This window comes from Stegostoma tigrinum, unplaced genomic scaffold (assembly GCF_030684315.1).
Source record: "Stegostoma tigrinum isolate sSteTig4 unplaced genomic scaffold, sSteTig4.hap1 scaffold_251, whole genome shotgun sequence".
Classification (NCBI taxonomy): Eukaryota; Metazoa; Chordata; class Chondrichthyes; order Orectolobiformes; family Stegostomatidae; genus Stegostoma; species Stegostoma tigrinum.
The window spans coordinates 281,684-306,703 of NW_026728184.1; the positions used below are offsets into that span (position 1 = coordinate 281,684).

Genomic DNA, 25,020 nt, shown 5'->3' on the forward strand with positions numbered 1-25,020 from the left:
ATAACTGTTCTGAACGATTTCCATTGACGAATAGCAATCTGACAAGCATCACAATGTAAAGAGATTTTTAGCTTCTTTTTAATTGTAAATGTATTCTTTGGAATTAATTCGGCATATATTATTTACGTCTCAGGAAGTATGTTCATCACTGCATCTCAAAAAGTGGTGTGTTGTGTGACAACAGCTTTTTAAAGATCACTTCAATGGTTGTAACACGCATTAAATTACACTGTTGGCCAATCTGTCCATGATTATTTCATTATCTTATGTTTCAAACAGACAAGGAAATATTGGTGATGCAATGAAGAGTTTGATTCTCAAATATAATTGTTGTTATAGCTTCCGCTTGGAAGAAAGATTCACATCAAGTTGACTGGTCAAGGAAATGGGACACTGACTGTGAGTACTTTGAATGTTCGAGTTATTCCTAAAATGAAAGTTATGACCTTGATGATTTCTCTTTCATGCAGATATGAAGAGACTATTTTAAAATATCCTCTAGGTTAGTGGTTCAGGCATAAAAGTGCAATATGTATATTTAAGTATATACATGTACATGCGTAATCTGAAAAGATAATGAGTATAAATCACTTGTTACAAGGTGAGAATGAGTTATCCAGATAGTAAGAACTGCCAATGTTGGTGTCTGAGATAACACATTGTGGAGCTGGAGGAACACAGCAGGGCAGGCAGCATCAGAGGCTCAAGAAAGGTGAGGTTTTGGGTCAGGACCCTTCCTGAGAAATGGAGGGTGGAAGGGAGCTCAGAAACAAACAGTGTGGAGGGGGAGGAGGTGCTGGGGAAGGTAGGTGGGATGGTGATAAGTGAGTACTATCCAGATTGGAACAGATTTCCCCCAGCGGGTATTGAATATGAATTCCAAATCACTCTCAAAATCTTAGTGACTGTTAACATTCATGTTTTTTGTCTGTGTGTTTCAGTAATTGCATGACAGTTTGAATGGTTCTTTGAGAGTGAGGAACCTATGGACTCTCACACACCAAGATGGAATTTAGTTCAAAGAGTGACTTCAAAATAGTTGCTTGCTTTTAAAATCTTGACCGTTTTTGCTGTCCAGTTGAATGAATTTAGCTTCATACTGCTTCAATAGGAATTAGTGTTTAATAGGAACATATTTGTGAAACTTACAGTTCCGTAAGTTTTCGCATAAACTGGTGCAGCCTTTCGGTGCTTGCAAAAAGGCTCACCTCTCCGTTAATACCGAAGGAAAATTGGAGTTTAAAAGTAAGTTCACCCGCTGTCAGGGAATGAAATGATAATGTTGACTCAAATAGAATTTTTAAGAAAGTAATATATTTGTGAAACACTAAACTCCAATTAAAATTTGGATCTGCTTGTTTTACACATGGTTGGATATTGGATTCATTTTAAATGAGGGTGAAGATCACTTTAAATCCAGCATATTTGTGAAGAAAAGAAATAGCATGTCAAATAAAATTAACTGCATGACTCTACATAGCCCTATATGTAGAATTTCGTTCTGAACTATGAGACAGTTATGATCCCGTACTCCCTCAGTGCTCATGGCAAGAGTAAGACTCCTGTTTGACGTGCTATGCACTGCATGGAATGGCGGCGACATCAGATTCATTGATGCTTGAGAATCAAAAGAATATGACGATAAGATTTTCAATCAAAATCTCATTGAACACTTCAAGGAATGTATTACAGGAAGGTGGGGAAAGCATGTATGACTAATAGAAGGTGGTGTGCTAAAACTTATGACAAATTTCACATTGAATGGAACAGTTTAAACAGGCTGGAGGAAGCAGACATGCCAGCTCAAACTTGTTGAATTTGTGCATTCTGTTCGTAAACATCAGCAAAATTGTGGGAAACATGTTTATTCTTTCTCTTTTATTGCACAGAACCATACAATTTGACTGTTTTGATGAGGAACTTAAAGATTACGAGTCCCGTCCGTTTGACTCAGAGTTTGGTACCATAGGTTGGTACGATCTTCGTTGGAGAAGGAAAAGGGATGTTCCAGACACAGAAAATAGTCAAACCATTTACTACAAAGTCCGTTTCTGGTTAGTATTAATTAATGCAGTTAACATTTTTAGATCGATATGATTGCACAATGGAGTCAATAAGAAAATTCCATCTGATATTCCACAAATTTTAACCGGATATTAAAGCCGCTGATTTCTTTTTCATGCTGTCTGCTGCTTTTAAGAATGGTTGTCTTACTGTCGAAATGTTTAGCTTTGACTCCATGGCTTCTTCCATTAGCTCACATTGAAACACATGTTTCTTCAGCCAAAAATGTACGTTTACCCGGTGTAGCTCGACCAACCTTCCCCTGTGGTCGTTCCCCTGAAATCCCCTGCGGTCGCTCCCCTGAAAAACAAGTATACCGTTTTGGATACTGTTCCGGGGGATGACTTACCAGGGGCATGCAGGAGGGTGCAGGTCTCTGGCACAGAGTCTGTCCCTCTTGCACAGAAGGGAAGCGGGGATCGGAAGAGAGTGATAGTCATTGGGGACTCAATAGTTGGAGGGACTGATAGAAGATTTGCCGGGAACGAAAGAGACTGACGATTGGTGTGTTGCCGACCAGGAGCCAGGGTCCGTGATGTCTCGGATAGTGTGTTTAGGGTCCTGAGGGGAGAGGGTGACCAGCCCCAAGTCGTGGTCCACGTAGGCACCAGCGACGTAGGTAGAAAGAGGGATAGGGATGCCAGGCAGGATTTGAGGGAGCAAGGGTGGAAGCTGAGAGCTGGAACAAAGAGCGTGGTCATCTCTGTTTGTCACCCGTACCACGTGATAGCGAGGCAAAGAACAGGGAGAGATTTCAGCTGAAGACGCGGCTGCAGGGATGGTGCAGGTGGGAGGGCTTCAGGTACATGGACAATTGGGGCTCATTCTGGGGAAGGTGGGACCTGTACAAACAGGACGGTCTCCACTTGAACCAGAGGGGCACGAATATCCTGGGTGGGAAATTGGCTAGTGCCATTCGGGTGGATTTAAACGAGCTCAGAAGGCGGATGGGAAACTGAGGTGTAGTCCTAGTACACAGGAGGATGAGCGTAGGGAGGACATGGTCAGGACCTCACTGTCACAGGAGTGTGCTGGCAGACAGCAAGCTGGATTGAAGTGTGACGACTTTAATGCCGGGAGTATCCGGAATAAGTTAGGTGAGGTTGCAGCTTGGATAGGTACCTGGGACTTCGATGTTGTGGCCATTTCGGAGACATGGATAGAGCAGAGTCAGGAATGGATGTTGCAGGTTCCAGGGTTTACATCTTTGATTAAGGTCTGGGAAGGTGGTAAAAGATGGGGAGGTGTGGCTTTGTTGGTCAAGGACACTATAACGGCGGCTGAAAGAACCTTTCAGGACTCGTCTACTGCGGTTGTATGGGCTGAGGTTGCCAAGGAAGGTTTGTCGACTGAGTCAGTGTGGGTGGAAGTTCGGAACAGCAAGGCAGCAGTCACCTCACTGGGGGTTTCCTACGGCCCCCAAATAGCAGTTGAGAGATCGAAGAACTCATTGGCCGGCAGATAGTTGAAAAGTGCAAACGTATCAGGGTTGTTGTTCAGGGTGACTTCAACTTTTCCAATATAGATTGAAACCTCCTGAGTGCAGATGGTTTGGATGGTGCCGTTTTTGTCAGGTGTGTTCAGGAGGGTTTCCTTACTCAGTATGTGGACAGGCCGAGGAGGGAGGCCGTTTTGGATTTGGTGCTCGGCAATGAGCCAGGACAGGTGTCAGATATTGTGGTGGGAGAGCACTTTGGCGACAGTGACTACAACAGCCTCACATTTACCATAGCCATGGAAAGGGAAAGAAGCAGTTACCAGGGGAAGACATTGAACTGGGGAAAAGGAAACTCTGATGCTATCAGACAGGAGTTGGGAACTACAGATTGGAAGCAATTGTTCCACAGAAAGGGCACAGCAGACATGTGGAGCTGTTCAAGGAGCAGTTGTTGCGAGTGATGTATGAATTTGTTCCTCTGAGACAGGTAAGAAGGGGTAAGATTAAGGAGCCTTGGATGACGGGTGCAGAGGTGCTTCTTGTCGAAAAGAAAAAGGCAGCGTACGTAAGGTGGAGTAAGTGAGGGTCTAGCACAGCTTTAGAGTATTACAGGCCTGCTCGGAAGGAGCTCAAAAGATATTGCCTGTACAATTGTTACCTGTTACAACCTTTGCGTCCACGCTTGCTCATTCAATGGTGTCAAGATGCCAGCAGTGAGTGTACCTTCTCCATCCCCTAATGCCGTCAGCTCACACAAGACATAGTCCTTACTTAAAATCTTCTGATCAAACAAAGTTCATTGTTTTGGACATTTTAGTTACCTGTCATGAAACGAAAACTGATTCTGACTGGCGTGAACTGCAGTGCAAATGAATATAATCTGCGAAACGAGATTCCTTATGGGCTTGCATCTGCTAGAAATGATTGCTTTTCAAAGACGTTGCATACATACATTTATTTCTCCTATCACCTTAGATTATATTTTTGTTTGTGCGTGTTGTGTGGGCTTCCAGTCAGGCCCATAAACACAGGTTGATGCAGTCACTGTTATAACACGGTAGTGAAGGAGAATTTGTGATCTTTGGAGTTTCATTCCAGTGTATGAAGGAGTGCATCATCAAACCACTCCAGATCTCTACTGGTGACTATATTGTTGCAAGTTTTCAAGTGTTACCGATGGTCACATAAAATATGGACTTTTTGTTGTTGCGCTATTCATCTTAACTGCACCATATCTAGTATTTAGGCTTGGAAATAATTTCTGTTTTTTTGATTTACTTATTCAAAATCATTTATGATTGTTGTCATGATATCTACGATATGTTATTTTGATGGGACATAGAGGATTGGATCTGTCTTACCCCAACTATTAATGGAAATAATGTATGCGCTTATAAAACCCCTTCTGGGCAAGGTAGTTGCTCAGTGGTTAGAGCTGCTCATGCACTGGGGAGCCAATTGAGATTCCAGTCTTGGGTAACGATCTGTGTGGAATTGACATGCCCTCCCCGCGTCTGCGAGGGGCTTCTGCCAGGCGCTGCAGTTTCCTCCCATTGTTCAAAGATGTGCAGGTCCTTATATGTGATTTGTGAAGCATTTCTGAAATGTTTCAATCCTGCCAGCATCCAGTGCCTTGGACAAAATAACTGGAGGTGAATAAAAGATACAGTGCCTTTTGACACCATTTCCTGCTGGATTTTCATCAATCCTGCTTTATATCGGTGACAACTTCCATGACCTTTTTTGATGCTATGTCTGAATTGACAGTCTAGTTCCAAATATTTGTTGTGTAGTATTACAAGGTCTCTGTTACAGCATACCCATGAATGCCCACTTCAAAAGATACTTCCATATCATAGAATCCCTACGGTGTGGAAACAAGCCCCTTTTGACCCAACAAGTCCACAGCCACCCTCCAAAGAGCATCTCACCCTGACTCATCCCCCGACCCTTTCCTCAGTAACCGTACGTTTCCCATGACTAACACACCTAATCTACACATCCCGAAACACAATGGGCAAGTTTGGCATGGCCCATACACCTAGCCTGCACATCTTTGGACAGTGGGAGGAAACCAGAGCACCCAGCAGGAACCCATGCAGGCATGGGCGGAATGTACAAACTCCGCACAGAAAATCACGCAACGGTGGGATCGAACCTGGGTCCCTGGCGCTGTGAGTCAGCAGTGCTAACCACTGAGCCACCGTGCTGCCCTTGGAGTTAGACAGAGCTTGCTTGTTCCTGGGTGGCCTCAAACTGCCAACCTCCACTTAGTGGCAAAAGTGCTGACCAACTGCCCTCATCTTCACTGGTTTTTGCTTTGTATCATTGAATTCAATTCTTCAAACTCTATGATAAATATTTAAATTTCCATTGATATGTGAGCGTTGTTTTTAGTACACAGTATTGGTTTATTATGTTTCATTGGTACATAATGAATATTGTATGTATATGCAAATGGGCAAGTTGGTAACGATGCAGTCCACAGACCTGGAGGATAATAACACTGTCCTTCAATCGCCCACGATGCCCTCTGCAAATTGGTAGAAAACACAAATTTCTATAAAATTAATCTCTCCTCCCGTCAGTCGATCAAAATTAATTCAGAATTTTGTACAGGCCAATAACTGTAAGATTACATGGGCCTAAACAAAACTACTGGCTCATATTAGTTCAGTAAAGTGAAAGGGCAACAACAGAGGCAGTAGGAACTGCAGATGCTGGAGAATCTGAGATAAGAAGGTGTAAAGCTGGATGAACACAGCAGGGCAAGCAGTATCATCCAGCTCTACACCTTGTTATCTCAGATTCTCCAGCGCCAATTTTCTGAAGTAGGGTCTCGTCCCGAAACATCAGCTTTCTTGCTCCTCTGATGCTGCTTGGCCTGCTGTGTTCATCCAGCTCTCCACCTTGGGCAACAATAGAGTATGCTTTAAGTCACTAGATATGTGACGTGGGTTTGTCTTCCTTAGGGTGGAGTTAGTGGAACCGAAAAAGATGTCTCCCTCACAGTGTTTGTGACAAAAGAATTGCATCGTTCCTTGGCGGCCTTTCAACAGAAGAATATTCAGAGATTTCACGAGTGGTAAGAATGTAACTTCTTTTACTTCTCTTTATCTCACTTTTTCCAAAATTGGAAAATAGATTTTAGAAATAACATCGAGCTGATGAAGTGTGAAAAGAAGAATAATTCCAAGCAGTGGTGGGAGTTGGTCAGTGAGGTGGGAGGAGTGGATAGGTGGGAGAGAAGGCGGACAGGTCATGGAGGCGGGGATGAGTGGAGGAACTAGTCTTGGGATGAGGCTGATGGGTGGGGAGATTTTGAGGGTGGCAAAGTTCATATTGAGGCCATTGAGTTGGAAGCTCCCGAGGCGGAATATGAGGTGCTGCTCCTCTCGTTTCTGGGTGGTGTGATTGTGACACTGGAAGAGGCCCAGGATGGACATGTCGTCCAGGGAGTGGGAGGGGGAGTTGAAGTGATGCAATGATTTGGATATGAAAATAGAAGGTGTGGTTCGTAAGTTTCCCAATGATTGAAGGTGTAGTAGTCAGCCAAGAAGGTCACCTCAGAATGCAATGGGACATTGACAAGGGCCAATAAACTGAGGAGTGGCAGATGGAGTTGAGGTTAGATAAATGTGAGGTGCTCCCTTTTGGAAAGGCAAATCAGGGCAGCACGTATACACTGAAGGTTGTGGGGAGTGTTGCTTAATAAAGAGACGCTGGAGTGCAGTTTCGTAGTTCCATCAAAGTACAGCCACCGGTAGAAAGGATATGAAGGAGACATTTGGTGTGCTCGCCTTTATCGGTCAATGCATTGAGTATAGGAGTTGGGAGATCACTTAGCAGCCATGTAGGACGTTGGTTCGGCTGCTTTTGGTATACTGCAATCGATTTTGGTCTCCTTGCGAGAGGAAGGATGTTGGCGCAACATTGAGGGCCGAAGGGCCTGTTCTGCGCTGTATTGTTGTATGTTGTAAACTTGAAAGGGTTCAGAGAAGATCTACAAGGATGTTACCAGCATCGGAGGTTGAAGGTATACCGTGGGCTTGAACAGGCAGCGATTACTTGGAACTTTGGAGTTCAGGGCTGACCATATAGAAGTTTATACAATTACGAGGGACGTGGATAGAGCGAACAGCCAAGATCTTTTCCCCGGGTTGCTGGAATCCAAAACTGGAGGGAATAGATTGAAAATGAGAGAGGGAAGATTTAAAATGGACCGGATTTTTTTCATAGTGGTGCATGTATGGAATGAGCTGCCAGAGGAAGTGGTGGAGGCTTGTACGTTTAAAAGGCATGTGGATGGGTATATGAATAGGATGGGTTGAGAGGAATATGGGCCAAATGCTGGCAAATGGGACTAAATTAATTTAGGATATCCGGTCAACATAGACAAATTGGGCCAAAGGATCTGTTTCCCTACTGTACATCTCTCTGACTCTAAGTGTCTTTTTTCTGAACCACGTGGCCCATAATTAGAAAAACTTGAATCAGGATTTGGGAATTTGACAATTCTAATTGGATCTGTTTGATGAAATTAACTCTGTAGGTAATGGTGGTTGAATTATGATTTATAAAATTTGAGTTTATTGCAGCATCTTATAGATTAGAAGAGACACATGTAATCAAAATTGAAAATCAAAACTTGGTGAAATTTTGCATTGGAAATACATGACCAGCCATTGGAGGAGATTCAAGACCATTGCATTCAAGTGAGAACAACAAATGCGATTCAGTGACTCAGTGAAATGGGATGCAGTGACTGAGATAAATGGGATGCAGTGACTGAGATAAATGGGATGCAGTGACTGAGATAAATGGGATGCAGTGGCTGAGATAAATGGGATGCAGTGGCTGAGGGTAATGGGATGCAGTGACAGATGGAAATTGAATGCAGTGAGAGAGTGAAATTGGATGCAATGACGGTGGGAAATGGGATGTAGTGACTGAGAGAAATGGGATACAGTGACTGAGGGAAATGGGATGCAGTGACTGAGGGAATGGGATGCAGTACCTGACGGAACTTGAATGCAGCATCAGATGAGAAACGGGATGCAGTTACTGTTTGAAATGGGATGCAGTGACTGGGTGAAATAGGATGCAGTGAATGAGTGAAGTGAGATGCAGTGACTGATGGAAAGGAGATGCAGTGACTGAGTGAAATGTGATGCAGTGACTGAGTGAAATGTGATGCAGTGGCAGAGTGAAATGTGATGCCGTGACTGCGTGAAGTGTGATGCAGTGACTGCCTGAAATGTGATGCAGTGACTGCCTGAAATGTGATGCAGTGACTGCGTGAAATGGGATGCAGTGTCTACGTGAAATGGGATGCAGTGTCTGCGTGAAATGGGATGCAGTGACTGCATGAAATGGAATGCAGTGACTGAGGAAAATGGGATGCAGTGACTGAGTGAAATAGGATGCCCCGACTGAGTGAAATAGGATGCCCCGACTGAGTGAAATAGGATGCCCCGACTGAGTGAAAGAGGATGCCCTGACTGAGTGAAATGCGATGCAGTGACTGGGTGAAATGGGATACCGTGACTGAGTGAAATGGGATGCAGTGACTGAGCTAAATGGGATGCAGTGACTGAATGAAATGAGATGCAGTGACTGAGGGAAATGAGATACACTGATGTAGGGAAATTGGATGCACTGGGTGAGTGAAATGTGATGCAGTGACTGAGGGAAATGGGATGCAGTCACTGAAGGAAATGGGATGCAGTGACTGAGGGAAATGGGATGCAGTGACTGAGTGAAATGGGAAGCTGTGAATGAGTGAAATGGGAAGCTGTGAATGAGTGAAATGGGAAGCTGTGAATGAGCGAAAGGGGATTTTGTGACTGAGTTAAAGGAGATGCTGTGACTGAGGGAAATGGGATGCACTGTCTCAGTTCAATGAGATTCACTGTCTCAGTTAAATGGGATGCAGTGACTGAGTGAAATGGGATGCAGTGACTGAGGGTAATGGCACGCAGTGACTGAGTGAAATAGGATGCGCTGTCTCAGTTGAATAGGATTCACTGTCTCCGTTAAATAGCATGTAGTGACTGAGTCAAATGGAATGCTGTGACTGAGTGAAATGGGATGCAGTGGCTGAGTGAAATGGGAAGCAGTGGCTGAGGGTAATGGCACGCAGTGACTGAGTGAAATAGGATGCACTGTCTCAGTTGAATAGGATTCACTGTCTCAGTTAAATAGCATGTAGTGACTGAGTCAAATGGAATGCTGTGACTGAGTGAAATGGCACGCAGTGGCTGAGTGAAATAGGATGCACTGTCTCAGTTGAATAGGATTCACTGTCTCCGTTAAATAGCATGTAGTGACTGAGTCAAATGGAATGCTGTGACTGAGTGAAATGGGATGCAGTGGCTGAGTGAAATGGGAAGCAGTGGCTGATTGAAATGGGATGCAGTGGCTGAGTGAAATGGGATGCAGGGACTGAGGGAAATGGGAGGCAGTGATTGAGTGAAATGGGATGCAGTCACTGAGTGAAATATGATGCAGTCACTGAGTGAAATATGATGCAGTGACTGAGTGAAATGGGATGCAGTGACTGAGTAAAATGGGATTCAGGGACCGACGGTCATGGGTTGCAGTGACTGAGTGAAATGGGATGCAGTGGCTGAGTGAAATGGAATGCAGTGACTGAGGGAAATGAGATGCATTGACTGAGGGAAATGAGATGCATTGACTGAGGGAAATGAGATGCATTGACTGAGGGAAATGACATGCAGTGACTGAGGGAAAGGAGATGAAGTGACTGTGGGAAATGGAATGCTGTGACTGAGGGTAATGGGATGCACCGTCTCAGTTCAATGAGATTCACTGTCTCGTTAAATGGGATTCAGTGACTGAGTGAAATGGGATGCGCTGACTGAGTGAAATGGGATGCGGTGACTGAGGGAAAGGAGACGCAGTGACTGTGGGAAATGGGTTGCAGTGACTGAGGAAAATGGGAGGCAGTGATTGACTGAAATGGGATGCAGTGGCTGAGTGAAGTGGGATGCAGTGGCTGAGTGAAATGGGATGCAGTGGCTGAGTGAAATGGGATGCAGTACCTGACGGAACTTGAATGAAGCGTCAGATGAGAAACGGGATGCAGTGACTGTGTGAAATGGGATGCAGTGACTGCGTGAAATAGGATGCAGTGACAGAGTGAAATGTGATGCAGTTGCAGAGTGAAATGTGATGCCGTGACTGCGTGAAATGAGATGCCGTGACTGCGTGAAATGTGATGCAGTGACTGCGTGAAATGGGATGCAGTGACTGTGGGAAATGGGATGCAGTGACTGTGTGAAATGTGATGCAGTGACTGTGTGAAATGGGATGCAGTGACTGTGTGAAATGGGATGCAGTGACTGTGTGAAATGGGATGCAGTGACTGAGTGAAATGGGATGCAGTGACTGAGTGAAATGGGATGCAGTGACTGTGGGAAATGGGATGCTGTGAATGAGTGAAGTGAGATGCAGTGACTGAGTGAAATGGGATGCAGTGACTGAGTGAAATGGGATGCAGTGACTGAGTGAAATGGGATGCAGTGACTGAGTGAAATGGGATGCAGTGACTGTGTGAAGTGGGATGCAGTGACTGTGGGAAATGGGATGCAGTGAATGAGTGAAGTGAGGTGCAGTGACTGATGGAGATTGAATGCAGTGTCTGATGCAAATGGAATGCACTGACTGAGGGAAATGGGATGCAGTGACTGAGGGAAATGGGATGCAGTGACTGAGGGAAATGGGATGCAGTGACTGAGGGAAATGGGATGCAGTTACTGAGGGAAATGGGATGCAGTGAGTGATGGAAATGGGAGGCAGTGATTGAATGAAATGGGTGCAAGTGACCGTGGAGATGGGATGCAGTGACTTGGGGAAAGGAGATGCAGTGACTGTGGAAACGGGATGCTGTGACTGAGGGTAACGGGTTGCAGTGGCGAAGTGAAATGGGATGCCGTGTCTCTGTGAAATGTGATGCGGAGACTGTGGGGAAATGGATGCAGTGACTGAATGAAATGGGATGCAGTGACTGAGTGAAATGGGTTGCAGTGACTGTGGGAAAATTTTGCAGTGACTGTGGGAAAAGGGAGGCAGTGACTGAGTGAAATGGGAAGCTGTGAATGAGTGAAATGGGAAGCTGTGAATGAGTGAAATGGGCTGCAGTGACTGAGTGAAATGGGCTGTAATGACTGAGTGAAATGGGCTGCAGTGACTGAGTGAAATGGGGTGCAGTGACTCTGTGAAATGGGGTGCAGTGACTGTGTGAAATGGGGTGCAGTGACTGTGTGAAATGGGATACAGTGAATGAGTGAAAGGGGATTTTGTGACTGAGTTAAAGGAGGTGCTGTGACTGAGGGAAATGGGATGCACTGTCTCAGTTCAATGAGATTCACTGTCTCAGTTAAATGGGATGCAGTGACTGAGTGAAATGCGATGCAGTGACTGTGGGAAATGGGTTGCAGTGACTGAGTGAAATGGGATGCAGTCACTGAGTGAAATGGGATGCAGTCACTGAGTGAAATGGGATGCAGTGACTGAGTGAAATGGGATGCAATGACTGAGGTAAATGTGATGCAGTGACTGAGTGAAATGTGATGCAGTGACTGAGGGAAAGGAGATGCAGTGACTGAGTGAAATGGGAGGTTGTGACTGACTGAAATGGGAGGGAGTGACTGACTGAATTTGGGAGGCAGTGACTGAGTGAAGTGGGAGGCAGTGACTGAGTGAAGTGGGAGGCAGTGACTGAGTGAAATGGGCGGGAGTGATTGACTGAAATGGGAGGGAGTGCCTGAGTGAAATGGGATGCAGTGACTGAGGGTAATGGGACACAGTGACTGAGTGAAATAGGATGTAGTGACCACGTGTAATGTGATGCCGTGACTGTGGGGAATAGGGTGTGGTGACTGATGGAAATTGATTCACTGTCTCAGTTGAATAGGATTCACTGTCTCCGTGAAATGGGATGCAGTGACTGAGTGAAATGGGATGCAGTGACTGAGTGATAATGGGATGCAGTGACTGATGGAAATGAGATGCAGTGACTGAGGGTAATGGGATGCCGTGACTGAGGAATTGAGATCCAGTGACTATGGGAAATGGGATGCAGTGACTGAGTGAAATAGAGTGCAGAGACTGAATGACATGTGATGCACTGACTGCGTGAAATGGGATGTAGTGTCTGAGAGAAATGGGACACACTGACTGAGCGAAATGGGACGCAATGACTGAGGGAAATGGGAGGGAGTCACTGAAATGGGAGTGAGTGACTGACTGAAATGGGATGCAGTGACTGAGTGAAATGGGATGCAGTGACTGAGTGAATGGGATGCAGTGACTGATTGAAATGGGATGCAGTGACTGATGGTAATGGGATGCAGTCACTGAGTGAAATGGGATTCACTGACTGAGGGTCATGGGATGCAGTGACTGATGGAAATGGGATGCAGTGGCTGAGTGAAATGGGATGCAGTGGCTGAGTGAAATGGGATGCAGTGACTGAGGAAAATGGGATGTGCTGACTGAGTGAAATGGTATGCTGTGACTGAAGGAAAGGAGACGCAGTGACTGTGGGAAATCGGTTGCAGTGACTGAGGAAAATGGGAGGCAGTGATTGCGTGAAATCGGATGCAGTCACTGAGTGAAATGTGATGCAGTGACTGAGTGAAATGGGATGCAGTGACTGAGGGAAATGGGATGCAGTGACTGAGTGAAATGGGATTCAGTGACCGAGGGTCATGGGATGCAGTGACTGATGGAAATGGGATGCGGTGACTGAGGGGAATAGGGTGCGGTGACTGAGGGAAATGGATGCACTGTCTCAGTTGAAGAGGATTCACTGTCTCCGTTAAATAGCATGTAGTGACTGAGTCAAATGGAATGCTGTGACTGAGTGAAATGGGATGCCATGACTGAGTGAATATGACGGAGTGGCTGAGTGAAATGGGATGCAGTGACTGATTGAAATGTGATGCAGTGACTGAGGGAAATGGAATGCAGTGACTGTGGGAAATGGGTTGCAGTGACTGTGGGAAATGGGTTGCACTGAGTGAGGAAATGAGGCGCAGTAACTGAGGGAAAGGAGATGCAGTGACTGTGGGAAATGGGATGCAGTGACTGTGGGAAACGAGATGAAGTGACTGTGTGAAATGTGATGCTGTGACTGTGTGAAATGTGATGCTGTGACTGTGTGAAATGGGATGCAGTGACTGAGTGAAATGGGATGCAGTGACTGAGTGAAATGGGATGCAGTGACTGTGGGAAATGGGATGCAGTGAATGAGTGAAGTGAGATGCAGTGACTGATGCAAATGGGATGCAGTGTCTGATGCAAATGGGATGCAGTGACTGAGTGAAATGGGATGCAGTGACTGAGTGAAATGGGATGCAGTGACTGAGTGAAATGGGATGCAGTGACTGAGTGAATTGGGATGCAGTGACTGAGGGAAATAGGATGCAGTGACTGATGGAGATTAAATGCAGTGTCTGATGCAAATGGGATGCACGGACTGAGTGAAATGGGATGCACTGACTGAGGGAAATGGGATGCACTGACTGAGGGAAATGGGATGCACTGACTGAGGGAAATGGGATGCAGTGACTGAGGGAAATGGGATGCAGTTACTGAGGGAAATAGGATGCAGTGACTTTTGGAAATGGGATGCAGTGAGTGATGGAAATGGGAGTCAGTGATTGAATGAAATGGGTGCAAGTGACCGTGGAGATGGGATGCAGTGACTTGGGGAAAGGAGATGCAGTGACTGTGGAAACGGGAAGCTGTGACTGAGGGTAACGGGTTGCAGTGGCGAAGTGAAATGGGACGCCGTGTGTCTGTGAAATGTGATGCGGAGACTGTGGGGAAATGGGATGCAGTGACTGAGTGAAATGTGATGCGTTGACTGATGGAAAGGAGATGCCGTCCCTGTGGGAAATGGCATGCAGTGACTGAGTGAAATGGGAAGCTGTGAATGAGTGAAATGGGATGCCGTGACTGAGGGCAATTGGATGCCGTGACTGAGGGTAATTGGATGCCGTGACTGAGGGTAATTGGATGCCGTGACTGAGGGTAATGTGATGCAGTGACTGAGGGTAATGTGATGCAGTGACTGAGTGAAATGGGGTGCAGTGACTGATGGAAATGGGATGCGTGACTGAGTGAAATGGGATGCGGTGACTGAGTGAAATGGGATGCGGTGACTGAGGGAAATGGGATGCGGTGACTGAGGGAAATGGAATGCGGTGACTGTCGGGAATCGGGTGCGGTGACTGATGGAAATGGATGCACTGTCTCAGTTGAACAGGATTCAACGTCTCCGTTAAATAGGATGCAATGACTGAGTGAAATGGGATGCAGTGGCTGAGTGAAATTGGATGCAGTGACTGAGGGTAATGGGATGCACTGACTGAGGGAAAGGAGATGCAGTGACTCTGGGAAATGGAATGTTGTGACTGATGGTAATGGGATGCACCGTTTCAGTTCAAAGAGATTCACTGTCTCAGTGAATTGGGATTCTGTGACTGAGGGAAAGCAGATGCAGTGACTGTGGGAAATAGGTTGCAGTGACTGAGGGAAATGGGACGCAGTGACTGAGGGAAATGGGATGCACTGACTGAGTGAACTGGGGTGCAGTGACTGAATGAAATGGGATGCAGTGACTGAATGAAATGGGATGCAGTTACTGAGGGAAATGGGATGCAGTGGCTGAGGGAAATGGGATGCAGTGGCTGAGGGAAATGGGATGCAGTGGCTGACGGTAATGGGATGCAGTGGCTGACGGTAATGGGATGCAGTGGCTGACGGTAATGGGATGCAGTGACTGAGTGTAATGGGGTGCAGTGGCTGCGTGAAATGGGATGCAGTGGCTGCGTGAAATGGGATGTAGTGACTGAGTGAAATGGGACGCCCAAACTGAGGGAGATGGGACGCACTGACTGAGAGAAATGGGATGCAGTGACTGAGTGTAATGTGATGCCGTGACTGTGGGGAATTGGGTGTTGTGATGATCGAAATGGATTCACTGTTGCAGTTGAATAGGATTCACTGTCTCCGTTAGAAGGGATGCAGTGACTGAGTGAAATGGGATGCAGTGACTGAGGGAAATGGGATGCAGTGACTGATGGAAATGGGATGCAGTGCCTGAGTGATATGGGATGCAGTGACTGACTGAAATGGGAGGCAGTGACTGCGTGAAGTGGGAGGCAGTGACTGAGTGAAATGGGACGCCGTGACTGAGTGTAATGGGATGTAGTGACTGAGTGAAATGGGATGCAGTGACTGAGTGAAATGGGATGCGGTGACTGAGTGAAGTGGGGTGCAGTGGCTGCGTGAAATGGGATGCAGTGACTGAGTGAATTGGGATGCAGTGACTGAGGGAAATAGGATGCAGTGACTGAGTGAAGTGGGGTGCAGTGGTTGCGTGAAATGGGATGCAGTGACTGAGTAAATTGGGATGCGGTGACTGAGGGAAATAGGATGCAGTGACTGAGTGAAATGAGCTGCAATGACTGTGTGAAGTGGGATGCAGTGACTGATGGAGATTAAATGCAGTGTCTGATGCAAATGGGATGCACGGACTGAGTGAAATGGGATGCACTGACTGAGGGAAATAGGATGCACTGACTGAGGGAAATGGGATGCAGTGACTGAGGGAAATGGGATGCACTGACTGATGGAAATGGGATGCAGTGACTGAGGGAAATGGGATGCAGTTACTGAGGGAAATAGGATGCAGTGACTTTTGGAAATGGGATGCAGTGAGTGATGGAAATGGGAGTCAGTGATTGAATGAAATGGGTGCAAGTGACCGTGGAGATGGGATGCAGTGACTTGGGGAAAGGAGATGCAGTGACTGTGGAAACGGGAAGCTGTGACTGAGGGTAACGGGTTGCAGTGGCGAAGTGAAATGGGACGCCGTGTGTCTGTGAAATGTGATGCGGAGACTGTGGGGAAATGGATGCAGTGACTGAATGAAATGGGATGCAGTGACTGAGTGAAATGTGATGCGTTGACTGATGGAAAGGAGATGCCGTCCCTGTGGGAAATGGCATGCAGTGACTGAGTGAAATGGGAAGCTGTGAATGAGTGAAATGGGATGCCGTGACTGAGGGTAATTGGATGCCGTGACTGAGGGTAATGTGATGCAGTGACTGAGTGAAATGGGGTGCAGTGACTGATGGAAATGGGATGCGTGACTGAGTGAAATGGGATGCGGTGACTGAGGCAAATGGGATGCGGTGACTGAGGGAAATGGAATGCGGTGACTGTCGGGAATCGGGTGCGGTGACTGATGGAAATGGATGCACTGTCTCAGTTGAATAGGATTCAACGTTAAATAGGATGCAGTGACTGAGTCAAATGGGATGCAGTGACTGAGTGAAAAAGGATGCAATGACTGAGTGAAATGGGATGCAGTGGCTGAGTGAAATGGGATGCAGTGACTGAGGGAAATGAGATGCAGTGACTGAGGGAAAGGAGATGCAGTGACTCTGGGAAATGGAATGCTGTGACTGAGGGTAAGGGGATGCACCGTTTCAGTTCAATGAGATTCACTGTCTCAGTGAATTGGGATGCTGTGACTGAGGGAAAGCAGATGCAGTGACTGTGGGAAATAGGTTGCAGTGACTGAGGGAAATGGGACGCAGTGACTGAGTGAAATGGGATGCAGTGGCTGACGGTAATGGGATGCAGTGACTGAGTGTAATGGGGTGCAGTGGCTGAGTGAAATGGGATGCAGTGGCTGCGTGAAATGGGATGTAGTGACTGAGTGAAATGGGACGCCCAGACTGAGGGAAATGGGATGCACTGACTGAGTGAAATGGGACGCAGAGACTGAGGGAAATAGGATGCAGTGACTGACTGTAATGGGATGCAGTGACTGAGTGTAATGTGATGCCGTGACTGTGAGGAATTGGGTGTGGTGATGATCGAAATGGATTCACTGTTGCAGTTGAATTGGATTCACTGTCTCCGTTAGAAGGGATGCAGTGACTGAGTGAAATGGGATGCAGTGACTGAGTGAAATGAAGATGCAGTGACTGAGTGTAATGGGATGCAGTGACTGAAGGAAATGGGATGCAGTGACTGATGGAAATGGGATGCAGTGCCTGAGTGATATGGGATGCTGAGACTGAGTGAAATGGGATGCATTGACTGATTGAAATGAGATGCAGTGACTGACTGAAATGGGATGCAGTGACTGACTGAAATGGGAGGCAGTGACTGCGTGAAGTGGGAGGGAGTGACTGAGTGAAATGGGAGGGAGTGACTGAGTGAAATGGGAGGGAGTGACTGAGTGAAATGGGAGGCAGTGACTGAGTGAAATGGGAGGCAGTGACTGAGTGAAATGGGACGCCGTGACTGAATGTAATGGGATGTAGTGATTGAGTGTAATGGGATGTAGTGACTGAGTGAAATGGGATGCAGTGGCTGCGTGAAATGGGATGCAGTGACTGAGTGAATTGGGATGCAGTGACTGAGGGAAATAGGATGCAGTGACTGAGTGTAATGGGATGTAGTGACTGAGGGAAATGAGATGCAGTGACTGAGGGAAATGAGATGCAGTGACTGAGGGAAATGAGATGCAGTGACTGAGGGAAATGAGATGCAGTGACTGAGGGGAAGGAGATGCAGTGACTGTGTGAAATGGGTTGCAGTGACTGTCAGAAATGGTTTGCAGTGACTGAGGGAAATGGGACGCAGTGACTGAGTGTAATGGGAAACACTGACTGAGTGAACTGGGACGCAGTGACTGAGGGAAATTGGAAGCAGAGACTGAGTGAAATGTGATGCAGTGACTGAGGGAAATAGGATGCAGTGACTGAGTGTAATGGGACGCAGTGACTCTGGGGACATGGGATGCAGTGACTGTCTGAAATGGGAGGGTGTGACTCACTGAAATGGGAGGGTGTGACTCACTGAAATGGGAGGCAGTGACTGAGTGAAATGGGATGCAGTCACTGAGTGAAATGGGATGATGTGACCGTGGGAAATGGGATGCAGTGACTGAGGGTAATGGGAGGCAGTGACTGAGTGAAGTGGGATGTAGTGACTGAGTGAAATGGGATGCAGTGACTGACGTAATGGGAAGGAGTGAATGAGGTAATAGGGATGCAGTGCCTGACGGGCCTTGGGGTGCAGTGACTGAGTGAAGTGGGATGCAGTGACTGAGGGAAGTGGGATGTAGTGACTAATGGAATTGGAGTGCAGTGACCGCATCAGATTTGGAACTGGGTCATGAGCCTGGCCAGGTGTTAGATTTGGAAGTAGGTGATCACCTTGGTGATAGCGATCACAATACTAAGATAATAAACTGCCAACCTCAGCGATCACAATTCTGTTATGTTTACTTTAGTGATGGAAAGGTAGAGGTGGACACCACTGGGCAAGAGTTATCTGGGGGAAAGGCAATTCCGATGAGATTTGGCAAGATTTTGGGAGCATAGGATGGGGAAGGAAACTACAAGGGATGGGCACAATAGAAATGTAGAGCTTATTCAAGGAAAAGTTCCTGTGTATCCTAGATAAGTATGTACCTGTCAGGCCGGGAGGAAGCTGTAGAGCGCGGGAGCCGTGGTTTACGAAGGAAGTGGAATCTCTGGTCAAGAGGAAGCAGAAGGCTTCTGTTACTATAAGATGTGAATGCTCAGTCAGGGTGCTTGAGGGTTACAAGGTAGCCAGGAAAGACGGAAAGAGAGAGCTCAGAAGAGCCAGGAGGAGATTTGAGAAGTTGTTGGCGGATAGGATCAGGGTAAACCGTAAGGTTTTCTATCGGTATTTAAGAAATAAAAGAATGAGAAAAGTAAGATGAGGCCCAAACAAGGATAGTAGTGGTAAGTTGTGTGTGGAGTCAGATGAGATAGGGGAAGCGTGAAATGAATATTTTTCAACAGTATTCACTCTAGAAAACAACAATGTTGTCGAGGAGAATACAGAGATACAGGCTACTGGACTAGGTGGGATTGAGGTTCACAAGGAAGAGGTATTTGAAATCCTACAGAGGGTGAAGACAGCTATGACCCCTGGGCCGGATGGGATTTATCCTCGGATCCTCGGGGAATCCAGGGAGGAGATTGCCGAGCCTTTGGCATTGATCTTTAACTCATCATTGTCTACAGGAATAGTGCCAGATGACTGGAGGATAGCAATTGTGGTTCTCCTGTTCAAGAAGGGGAGTAGAGACAACCCTGGTAATTATCGGCCAGTGAGCCTTACCTCAGTTGTTGGTAAAGTGTTGGAAAAGGCTCTAAGGGACAGGATTTATAATCATCTAGAAAAGAATAAATTGATTAGGGATAGTCAGCACAGTTTTGTGAAGGGTAGGTCGTGCCTCACAAACCTTATTGAGTTCTTTGAGAAGGTGACCAAACAGATAGATGAGAGTAAACCGGTTGATGTGGTGTATATGGATTTCAGCAAGGCGTTCGATAAGGTTCCCCATAACAGACTATTGTACAAAATGCAGAGGAATGGAATTGTGGGAGATAGAGCAGCTTGGATCGGAAATTGGCCTGCTGAAAGAAGACAGAGGGTGGTAGTTGATGGGAAACGTTCATCCTGGAGACCAGTTTCTGGTGGTACCGCAAGGGTCGGTGTTGGGTCCACTGCTGTTTGTCATTTTTGTAAATGACCTGGATGAGGGCAGTGAAGGATGAGTTAGTAAATTTGCAGACAACACTAAGATAGGTGGAGTTGTGGATCGTGACAAAGGATTGGTTGCAGAGAGACACAGATAAGCTGCAGAGCTGGGCTGAGAGGTGGCAAATGGAGTTTAATGCAGACAAGCGTGAGGTGATGCACTTCGGCAGGAGTAACCAGAAGGCAAAGTACAGGGCTAATGGTAAGATTCTTAGTCGTATAGATGAGCAGAGAGATCTCGGTGTCCATGAACACAGATCCTTGAAAGTTGCCATCCAGGTTGACAGGGCTGTTAAGAAGGCATACAGTGTTTTAGCTTTGATTAATAGAGGGATCGAGTTCCGGAACCAAGAGGTTATGGTGAAGCTGTACAAAACTCTGAAGCGGCCGCATTGGAGTATTGTATACAGTTCTGGTCACCGCATTATAAGAAGGATGTGGAAGCTTTGGAAAGGGTGCAGAGGAGATTTACTAGGATGTTGCCTGGTATGGAGGGAAGGTCTTACGAGGAAAGGCTGAGGGACTTGAGGCTGTCTTCATTAGAGAGAAGAAGGTTGAGGGGTGACTTAATTGAAACATATAAAATAATCAGAGGGTGAGATAGGGTGGATAGGGAGAGCCTTTTTCCTAGGATGGTGATGGCGAGCACGAGGGGGCAGAGTTTTAAATTGAGGGGTGAAAGATACAGGACAGATGTCAGAGGTAGTTTCTTTACTCAGACAGTAGTAAGCGAATGGAACGCTTTGCCTGCAACGGTAGTAGATTCGCCAACTTCAGGTACATTTAAGTGGTCATTGGACAAGCGTATGGATGTACATGGAATAGTTGCAGGTTAGATGGGCTTGAGATCGGCATGACACGTCAGCACAAGATCGAGGGCCGAAGGGCCTGTCCTGTGCTGTAATGTTCTATGTTCTATCTTCTATGGCTAGCTCTCCCTGTGCTCCGTGTGATTTAACTTCCCTACTGGACTACTGTGAGGAACCTTCTTGAACGCCTTACTGAAACCCATATACGTCCATGTTTCTGCCTCAATCAATGCTCTTCATTACTACTTTAAAAAACTCATTCAAATGACATGAGTTATGATTTCCTGTGCACATGTGTCCTCGGATCCCATGGACTGTTTCCTGTTCTAACAGTCTTCAAATGGGGAATCTTGTCAAAAGCTCTGCTGAAGCCCAAGTAGACTGTGTCAAATGCATTGCCCTCATCCACACACCTAGTTAGCTCTTCAGTCATAGATTCATAGAGTCATACAGCACAGAATCAGGACCCTCACTCCTAATCATCTGTACTGATCAGGTGTCCCAAACTTAACCGGTCCCATTTGCCTGCGTTTGGTATCCGTCTAAACCTTTCCTCATTGTGTACCTGCCCAAATGTCTTTTAAATACAGAAATTTTATCTGCCTCTACCACGTCTGTTGGCAGCTCATTGCATTCACGCACCACCCTCTGTGTGGGAAAAGTTGCCGGTCGGGTCACTTTTAAATCTTTCCCCTTTCACATTTGAACCTGCTCCCTTCTAGCTTTGGACTCCCCTACCTTGGTTATTCCCCTTATCAATGCCCATCATGATTTTTTACACCTCTGGAAGTCACCCCTTCATCTCCGATACTCCAGGGAAAAAGTCCGAGCCTATCCACCACTCCTCGTAAACCCTCCAGTCCCGGCAATGACCTTTTGTAATTATTTTTGCACTCTGTATAGTTTAACAGCATTCTTCCTACGGCAGGGTAACCAGAATTCACTGAAGTATTATGACATAGAACATAGAACATTACAGCGCAGTACAGGCCCTTCGGCCCTCGATGTTGCGCCGACCTGTGAATCCAACCTGAAGCCCATCTAACCGACACTATTCCATTACCATCCATATATTTAGCAATGTTCATTTAAATGCCCTTAAACTTGGCAATCTACTCCTGTTGCAGGCAGGGCATTCCGCACCCATACTACTCTCTGAATAAAGAACCTCCCTCTGACATGTGTCCCATATCTATCTCCCCTCAATTTAAACCTATCTCCACTCGTGCTCACCATCACCATCGAGGAAAAAGACTATCGCTGTCCACCCTATCTAATCCTCTGATTATCTTGTATGTCTCTATTAAGTTGCCTCTTCACCTTCTTCTGACAAAAACAGCCTCAAGTCCCGAAGCTTTTCCTCATAAGACCTTCCTTCCATACCAGACAAGATCCTAATAAACCCCCTCCAAATCCTTCCGATAATGTGGCGATCAGAACTGTACGCAATAGTCCAAGCGCGGCCGCACCAGTGTTTTGTACAGCTGCAACATGACCTCATGGCTCCGAAACTCAATCTCTGTACCAATAAAACCTAACACGCCGTACGCCTTCTGAACAAGCCTATCAATCTGCGTGGCAACTTTCAGGGATCTACGCACATGGACACCGAGATCTCTCTGCTCATCCACACCACCAAGATTCTGGGCAGCACGGTGGCTCAGTGGTTCGCACTGCAGCCTCGGGCAATTGTCTGTGCGAAGTTTGCACGTTCTCCCCGTGTCTGCTTGCATTTCCTCCTGGTGATCCGGTTAAGGCGGATAAGGGAGGGGAGGGGAATATGTGTCTGGTGGCGGCATCCTGCTGGTGGTGGTGGAAATGGTGCCTGAGGTTGGTATGGATGTGGGTATGTGGGTTGATAGGTAAGGTCAAGTGGAACCTTATTGCTATCTTGGGAGGGAAGAGAAAAGGTGAGGGCAAAAGTGCTGGGTTGGACACAGTTGAGGACCCTGTCGACCACGGAGCCGGAGAATCCTCAGTTGAGGAAGAAGATGGACATTTTGGAGGCTCCCTTGTTGATGTTGGCCTCATGAGAACATGTTCGATGGAGATGGAGGAAGTGAGAGAAGAGGTTGGAGTCTTTACAGAAAGTGGGGTGTGAGGATATATAGACCAGGTAGCTGTGAGAGTCAGAGAGTTTGTAATGGAATTAGTGCGAAGCCTACCCCCAGGAATGGAAGCAGAAATGTTGAGGAAGGGAAGGGTGGAGTCAGAGGTAGAGCAGGTGAAAGTGAGGGCAGGATGGAAATTGGAGGCGAAGTTGATGAAGTTTTCCAATTTCAGACAAGAGAGAGAAGCAGCCGGATGATATCATTGATGTGTCGGAGAAAGTGTTGTGGGTGGGAATGTTCCACGAACCCCGTGAAGAGACAGGTTTAACTCGGGCCCACGCAGGTGCCCGGAGCTGCTCCTCTTACCCGAAGGAAATGAGAGGAGTTAAACAACAAGTTGTTGAGGGTGAGGATGAGGTCGACCAAGTGGAGGAGGGTGGTGGTGGGAGGGGCATGTTCAGGTCTTTGCTCCAAGAAGAAGGGGACAGCCCTAAGAACCTCCTGGTGGGGAATGGATGTGTAAAGGAATTACACATTCATGGTAAAGAGGACGCAGCTGGAACCGGCAAACTGATGTTTTTAAAACTGCGTAAAATATCAGAGTATTTCTGGATGTACGTGGGCAGTGCTTGGACCAGGGGACAGAAGATTGAGTCAAGGTCGGAAGAGATGAGTTCTGTGGGGCAGGAACAGGCTGAAACAATGGGTCTGCCAGGACAGTCTCATTTGTGGATTTTTAGGGGGACATAGGAGCAACCTGTGGGGAGCTGTGGCCTTTCAGCTTGGAAACAGAGGGGGAAGATCACCAGATAGACCAAGATCAGTTACTGTAGTAGATACAATGGCCCGGTGCGGTCATGGTCCAGGAGAAGTCGGAGGAGGTATCTGAGAGCTGGCGCTCAGCCTCTGCAAGGTAGACTTCAGCTCACCAGACCACAACAGCACCACCTTATCGGCAGGCTTAATAACAAAGTCAGGGTGAGATATGAGTGCGTGGAGGGCAGTCAGTTGGGCAGGACGTAGGTTGGGTTTGGTGCAGGGAACAGAGAAATTGAGGTGATAGCACGTCGACAGTTCTCAATGAACAGATTGAGTGCACCTGCATCCCCACCTTAACAATTCTGCACTGAGGGGTGCCATTAACTGTATATTTTTCTGTAATAGTTGATTTCCCAAAGTGAAGCATCTAACATTTAATGGATTAAAATCCACTTGCCGTTTCTGCAACTGATCTGTATCCTTTTATGACGTCTACACTCATCCTGATTCTCCCAATCATTCTATTGTCTGCAAACTTGCTAACCCATACATCTATATTTTCACCTCAGTCATTTTGTATAGACCACAAACAGCAGAGGTCCCAGCACAGATCCCTGCGGAACACCAATCGTCCTGGATCTACAGCCTGAAAAGCACCATTCCACCTCTTGCCTCTGTCTTCTCTGGGCAAGCCAGTTGTGAATCCAAGCATCCAAGCCACCATTGACTCGGTGCATCTTAATTTTCTGGATGATCCTATCATGAGGTACCTTGTTGAAAGTATTGCTAAAATCCATGTCAACAATATCCACTGCTCTACCTTCATTGATCACATTCGTCACCTCCTCAAAAAATTCAGTCAAGTTAGGAAGACATGACCTGCCCTGCACAAAGCCATGCTGACTGTCCCGAATGAGGCCATGCTGTTCCAAATACAGACAAATACAATCCCTAAGAATTCTCTCCAATAGCTTCCAATGAACGATGAGAAACTCGCTAGTCGAGTGTTTCCTGGATTGACCCTATTTCCCTTCTTGAACAGGAGAAGAACATTTAGCAACTTGCTAGTCCTCCAGTACCCCTCCAGTGGCTACCAAGGATACAAAGATATTGCTGAATGCCCCGACAATCTCTTCTCTCACCTCGCTCAAAAACCTTGAGGAGATACCATTGGGTCCTGAGGACTTATCCACCTTAGTGCTCTTTCTTGATTTCAAAATGCTGTTATCACATGAGCATGCTCCACACAAATCCCACTATCCTCCACACC

The 25,020-nt window shown here is 46.6% G+C and overlaps 1 long non-coding RNA gene across 1 annotated transcript; it reads left to right on the plus strand.

Moving 5' to 3' along the window:
* The first annotated feature begins 1,900 nt into the window (after positions 1-1,900).
* On the plus strand, positions 1,901-24,645 carry LOC132208028 (uncharacterized). Its single transcript, XR_009444138.1, has 3 exons — positions 1,901-2,054; positions 6,475-6,587; positions 24,320-24,645. It is a non-coding gene; the product is annotated as an uncharacterized LOC132208028 (long non-coding RNA).
* Positions 24,646-25,020: the final 375 nt, after the last annotated feature.